The sequence below is a fragment of the Miscanthus floridulus genome, chromosome 14 (genome assembly GCF_019320115.1).
Source record: "Miscanthus floridulus cultivar M001 chromosome 14, ASM1932011v1, whole genome shotgun sequence".
Lineage (NCBI taxonomy): Eukaryota > Viridiplantae > Streptophyta > Magnoliopsida > Poales > Poaceae > Miscanthus > Miscanthus floridulus.
In genome coordinates, this window is record NC_089593.1 from 87072149 (window position 1) to 87079473 (window position 7325).

A 7325-nucleotide genomic window follows, 5' to 3' on the forward strand; every position below is an offset into this window, starting at 1 on the left:
GGCGGGCTGGGCCTTAATGGCATGGCAGTGGGAGCAAAGCTCCAAAATTGGAGATCGGCCTAGCCGTAATCAAGGCGGGGTGGGGGTGATCGGCAAGAGGACGTAAAGGCGGAGACGTGGGCATGAGGAATTGATGAGAGGTGCTCACTCTAAGGCTCACCGTGACCGCGACTCGATGGCGGCAGAAAGCAGAGGGAGAAAGAGAGAAACAGGGCACAGCAGGTGGGCTCGGTTTGTCCTCGCCTTGGCGGGACATGAGCAGTTGTGGCTGAGGGACCTACGTCCAATCACGAGGGGACGAGCGCGAGCATCCACGATCGACCATGGCCCGCGTGCCGTAGCGCCATTAATATCATGACAATGGCGTTCACGACCACATGCGGACGGCACCCAACCGGGCTAGGGATGGGGCAGCGTGATGGAGCGAGTAGATGTGAGTACATGAGTGACACGACGGTAGTCGTAGCGCGGTCACGGTGGCACCAATGGCGGTAGCACGAGGCAGGGCAGTAGGGCGCGGGGCCAACGGCTCGCTGTGGCTGTCCTTGTCCAAGCCCAGGCGGCCCGACCAACCTAGCGTGGCGGCGTAGGGTGACCGCGCGAGATGCAACCATTTGCGCGGCGTGGGGAGGCCACGGGGTGACCGCGCACACGGCGCCAACCAACCTGAGACAAGTACGCGCATGAATTTTAAAGCGCTGATCACGACCAAACCATTGTTCCTAAACCTAAACCGGCTGCACTACACTCAAGATGGCATATGGAACTACTAAATCAAATCTTATCCCTACACCACTACTTAACCCAATCTTTCCAAATAAATTACAAAACATAGCAGCGTCTAGTTGTTGACAGACTTGGAAATTTTCGAAGTTTTGAACTGAACTTGATTTCAATTTGCGATTTCTAGGCTATTGAAAATATTACAAAGCAATGTTATTTTTCAAAAGCAAGTATTTCATCTGTCATCTACAAAGTTTGTACTTCAAACTTTATTTAAGTATCACACACATGTTCTATAGTATTTTTGCTTAATAAAAATTGGTTTTCAACCTTAAGTGATATAACATGACTATTGAATCCTTTTTATGTATCATTTGTGTTAATCATTTTTCATGCCAAGAAATTTATTTTTACACCTTCTCACATGTATTATCACAAAAACATGATGCTCATGACATAGTTTAACAAGTTATTTAAGCGGTAACACCGAGGGTGTTACAATCTGCCTCGGTGGCATGATCGGACACAGGGATCAGACGCAGGTTAGCGCCCAGTCACTTGATCCAGAGAAGGTGTCGCATGTGGTGGTGATCAGACGCTGGAGGCAAGGCGTGACCGGATGCGACGCTGGTGCGTCTGGTCGTAGCTGACGTATGTTGACGTAGGCTTTGTGTGCGAGCGCAGTGCAGACCGGACGTCGGGGCGCATCAGGTCATTGATGACTGGACACGTCCGGTCGTGAAAAACACGCTCAGCGAGCTCTCTGTGTAAAAATCGCCCTGACCGGACTCTACGGTATCGTCTGTCCGGTCATTTCTAACAGCGTGTTCGGTCACTCTTTAACTCAGGCGCGAACCGTTTTTGACCATTGAGATTGGGTGGCTGTAGTTCAAAGGGGTGATGCATGGCAGCCATCGGGCGATCGGACGCTAGGGTGCGTCCGGTCAGTGCGTTCGATCGGCCCTATGCAGAGCAACAACTCTATTTGTTTGAGGGGGTCTATAAATAGACCTTGACCGACTTGGGGCTCACACTCTTGACACTTTGACATCCTTATGAGCCTAAGCAAACACCTCCCACTTATCTCCATCATTGATTCATTATCATAATGAGATTATGAGTGATTTCTAGTGTATTTGCTTGAGTGAATGCGTCTAGTGGCACTTGGGAATCGTTGTGGCTATGGATTTCTTGTTACTTTTGGTGGTTGCTGCCACCTAGACGGTTTGAACAATAGAGGAGCATTGTCATGAGTTGGTGGTTGTTCGTGGCCATCTCTAGTGATTGTGAGGGGTCTTGTACCTTTCCCGGCAGAGGGCCAAAAGATAATTCTAGTGGATTGCTCGTGTCATTGAGTTACCTCACTTATGCTAGGTTCTTGCAGCGCTTAGTGAAGGCTTGGTGTGGTGCCAATTAGCCGCTGAACCACCAAGTGTTGATCGATACAACAGGGACTAGCGTGCCAGCAAGCACGTGAACCTCGAGAGAAAAATTGATTGTCTCTTGTGCTTTGGACTTCTCCTGGTGATTGACTTGGTATTCATTTATTGATTCATCTCACTTACCATGGCGGTATAATCACCCTACATACTCTCTTGTATTTACATTGTTTACATTCTTGCCTAGTCAAGCTCTTTAGTGTAGTTAGTCTTTGAGAGCTTATTAATTTGGTTAGTGAGGCTCTTTATTTAGTCTTTGAGAGCTAACTAACTTATAGAGTAGTGACTTAAGCTTGTGTGCGCTTAGAGATCATAACAACTAGAATTGTTGGTATAGGTGTCTTGCAACCCTTATAGAGCTAGAGCAAAATTGTATTACACCATTTAGTGTACTAAGCATTTGTTCTAGTGAGCTTGTAGAAATTTTTTATAGGCTATTCATCCTTCTCTAGTCATTTTGGACCTTTCAATCGGGAGACGACTCCCTAGCGGTGGCTGAGGTGGGCTTTTTGGTTGTTGGGCCAAAGGGGTGTTAGCTGTTGGGATTATCCTAAAATTCACAAATACAGATGTTTCGGTCCAAATATGAGATCCTGTAAATACGACCTGAGGTGTAGTCTTTGCTATTTTGGATGTTAGATCCGGACACATCTGACTCGGTTCCTATCCCATTTTTAGATTTTTCTAATAATACAAAACAAACAGATAAATGTGGAAAATGGGATGGGTTGGGTTAGGATTTAACCCGTTCATTTTCAACCTTAGTGGACACACTTTTGCTTGACAAAAACTCCTTCAGCAAACCCAAGAACAGTTAGGGACATAAGCATTGAAAGTATACCAAATAGGGAGGGTCCTAATAAGGCCTTGAAGCTGACTACATACATAAGAGGAGTATGTCATAAGGAGGTCTTAAGCACAAAAAGCTTATAGCCAAACCTTAAGCTCCAAGCAACTCAGCGAGTAAAGAAAACGCGAGAACAAAGAAGGTATATTCGGGATGAGCAAGGGTGAAGCTTTGCATGGATGTCGATGGCAACGATAGGGCAGCATGTAGTCGGGAGGCGGTGAGCTCTAGTGACGAGCTCAACGCGTGACGGCAAGACACGAGGCCAGGGGTAGTGACAAGATAGGGGAGGTGCCAGCATGTGACCAGCTTGCCGTGCAACAACTACGAATAGTAAAACAAATAGAATCGATTGATTTCTCCTAGAGCTTGTTTGGTAGGGTTTTTGTGTTAGCTTTATAAAGCTAATTTTTAGCTTCTCTTACCAAACAAGTCCAGATGAAATAACTTCTCTCTAAAAGCTATTTTAAGCTCCTCTCGTACCATAAGAACCGAGGTGAAGCTGAAAATATTAGTTTCTCCCTGCTCTCTGCTATTTTTTTCAAAAATTGTTTTACCAAACTTATTTTGAGCCTGATTGGTTGGCTACCAAAATTTGCTATACTAAGGATTTGACGAGCCAAAAGTTAGGTAAAAAAATTGCCAAATTTTTAGCAAGCCAAATGTGAGAAGTTGGTAAGTTTTGGTAGCCAACTAAATACTAGCCAAATTCATGATTTATCATATCTTTGGCATGACAAATTTTGGTAGCCAACCAATCTAGCTCTTTAAAAACAACTTTAGCTTTAGTGGTGAAATTGAAAAAAAAAAGTTTCACGGGTGAGGATGAGCTGTACGGCTTTATTTCTTATTTAATTTGATGTTTGGTAGTTATTATTCTAATGATTTATTAGATGTTTGAAACGTTTCACGCAACTCAACACATTCCTCCTCTAGCTTTCCCTAATCCACCTTCACACTTCTGATCCTGACCTCAACCCCGGCGCCGCCGCCGTCTCCCCTCTCTCTCTCTCTCTCTCTCTCTCTCTCTAACCCGCTTCTCCACCTCCCTCTCCTCGGCTGCTCTCCGCGCGTCCACCGGGTCTACGCCGCATCGGTGAGTACCTCCCGCGCTCTTACACGTCTCACCCTCACGACCTCCGCTCCTCCCGTTCCCGCGCTCCGATTTGGGGGCCTAGCGGTTGCTGCTCCTCCATGTTTCTCCAGTCATCGATGCGGTTTTCGGTTCTGGAAAAAACTGTAATTGAATTGAGTAAATTGGTGTTCCGATCCTGGAATTGCAGGATTGGTTAGTCGGGCCTGGTGAGGTCGCGCGGGGCAGCGTCGGTCGATGGCGGAGCTTGTGGGTCCGCGCGTCTACAGTTGCTGCACTTGCCGGAACCAGGTCTGCCTCCACGACGACATCATCTCCAAGGCCTTTCAGGTCCGAACTCCTGGAATCACCATTCCTTCACTTCGCCCACTTCGCTTCCGGGCGAGTTGTTTGTTCTTACGAGGTTCTGCACTTACCAGCCCGTCTATATATCCTAGGAATTTGGACCTCTGTTTGCTCCGAAATCGAGTCCTCCTGTACGTGATGCACTTAGTGGATCCACTTGTCTGAATTCTTGATGGCCCGATTGATTGTGGTTCTCATGTGGGGCAGTTCTGTTTGCAGCAATGGTCTATAGGCAATACCACAATAGACACCGCAAGCTTGGATGATGTAACATTTATGTTTATTGTTGTTGTTATTTGAGAGGGAAAAGTGTGTTGCTAGTTGTGCTTGCATAATCTTGTCTTGTATGGGTGGCAGAGATTACGCCACTTCCACTTGGGTTAATATGAAATTGGTACACCTGGTCTGTGCTAGTGTATTTCTAAGTATGTTTGCACCTCATCAGAATCATGCCTTCAGGCTTCATGTCCATATATATATATGTACTTCTCATTGCATTGTAGTACTTCTGATTTTACTTTAGATACTGAATGAAGTATAAAAGCAAAAGGGCACTCTTGTTTGCTGCAGTGCCTTAACACTATAGTACAGTATTCATGTATCTAGTGCTCCAACCCCTTCCCATGGTCCTATGTTCCCATTTTAAAATAACACCAAAATGTTCCCGAAAAATTCCAACAAAAATATTAGTGGACAGATGATGCAAAGTTCTATGTTCACGTAAAATTTGAGATGCAACAAAAATCTGTGCAAGGAGATACAAAAAAAGTGAAATAAGCACTTGAACAGATTTCACAAGAATATTAATTATGGGTTGTACTACTGTCTATGTCTGATGCAACTATTCAAGTGCTGATTTCACCCTTTTAGTTTTTTGTATCTCCTTGCATAGATCTTTGTTGCATCTCAAGTTTTACATGAACATAGAACTTTGCATCATTTATCCATTCATATTTTTGTTATAATTTTTGGGGCACATTTGGATGTCTTTTCTTTTTGAAAAGGGAGTTTGGGAGTATGGGAAGTGGGAGTACTGGATATGTTCTTGGTGACTTGGTGCTAGAAGCACAACCAAAGGATCCCTATTATTGTGTCTGAAACCGTTTGTAAGCTCTGTGTCATTAGGGATCAGAGAATTCTTTGTAAGCACCATATTAGTTGAGACTTCTGCTGGCGCCTGGAGGATAATGCCTTCTTCCTTTTTCTGTTTTAGGGGAGGAATGGCCGTGCATTTCTGTTCTCTCATGCCATGAACGTAGTTGTTGGGGCGAAGGAGGATAGACAGCTTATGACAGGACTACACACAGTCGCTGATATCTACTGTAATGATTGCCGTGAGGTGTTGGGCTGGAAGTATGAGAGAGCATATGAAGAGACACAGAAATACAAGGAAGGAAAATTCATATTCGAGAAGTCAAAGATTGTCAAAGAAAACTGGTAGTATCCAAGTTGTCACTCACCAAATGTTCTGGTGAAGACGAATTGGTCATTGTTACATGGTAGTGTCCTTTTGGATGTTTACGTCCCTGTAAATAGCCTTCCTCCATGGATTGCAGTGCTAAGGTGCCTCATGTTGTCGCCTTAGTGACAATTGTAAAGCACACTTATTCCTGTTCATTTGTGTGAATAAGATACTTCATGTGGTTATTTGGTATGGAATTATGGCCTCTAATGTGCATAACATGGTGGGCCCTCAAAATCTTTTACAACCATCATTCTTGGTGATAGTGTTAGAAGGGCGGGCTTGGTGCAAGCGGTAGAGTCTTCCCGCTTGTCACCGGAAGGTCCCGGGTTCGAGTCGTGGTCTCCTCGCATTGCATAGGCGAGGGTAAGGCTTGCCACTGGCACCATTCCCCAGACCCCGCACAGACTAGGAGCTCTTTGCACTAGGTACGCCCTTTTTTTTTCTTGGTGAGAGTGTAGTGCGGAATTTGTCGTTGGATGGGTCTTATCAGGTTGCTGAAAAATTAATGGCTGATTCCATGCTTGGTTCTGTAGTAAGAATATTGGAAGACAGTTGTGGTTCCTTGAAAAGGGAATAACTTAGTTGACATGGAACTGATTTAACATTGGAAAATGAAATATTATAGAAGAAACCCTCTGGTATTGATTCCTAAACATTCTGCATGTCTTTCTCTGCTAAAAGTCTGTTGATGTTACTCTTGGTAGTCAGACTGTTGTTTAATAAGGGAGCATGTATTTGATACGTTTGGTTAATGAATTGGTCCTGTATGTGATATATCTATTGAAAAATTTAGACTGACCAAGAATACTTATTTTACACTGTTAGTTATTCATTCGATAACTGCTTTGACCTGTACTATGCAGGCAAGTCAAAAATCTGGTGAGTTGGTGATGACCTTTTCTTGTAATGCATTGAAGAAGGATCAGGGTTCTGTGTTCAAAGTTCAAACTCTTGTGATTAGGCTGCGGTTGTATTCAGTTTGAAAACTCTTGCCTTTAGCTGTTTCTTCATTATTATTTTTAAATAGTGTTTGCATCACACTCTGATGTTTGTGGTCGCATTCCAACCTTAAGGTTTGATGCATTTACCTTAGCGACATGTTTCTCTGAATAAGATACTGCATATGGTTCTTTGTTCCAAAACCATGGTCTCCAATGTGCATAACTTGGTGGTCTATAAGTAATCTTTACAATATGGGTCTTGTGGGGGAATGTTACATAGAAATTGCATTTGATAGTATCTGGAATGATGAAATATTACAGGGAAGTTGCCACCATGCATAGCACAATATTGAAACTTAGTTGCCATAATACCGTCCAAAGTTGAGGCAATGAGGCCACATGTCAGTCACAGCCGATGCTATTTTGGCATGTCCCTCTCTTATAATGAAAAACGTGTCAAACAGACATGTTC

General features: G+C 44.1%; 1 long non-coding RNA gene across 1 annotated transcript; it reads left to right on the forward strand.

Annotated features, from left to right (window-relative positions):
• Positions 1-4293: 4293 nt before the first annotated feature.
• On the forward strand, positions 4294-4853 carry LOC136504753 (uncharacterized). The gene is made up of 2 exons (XR_010770972.1): positions 4294-4432; positions 4540-4853. It is a non-coding gene; the product is annotated as an uncharacterized lncRNA (long non-coding RNA).
• The last annotated feature ends 2472 nt before the right edge of the window (positions 4854-7325 follow it).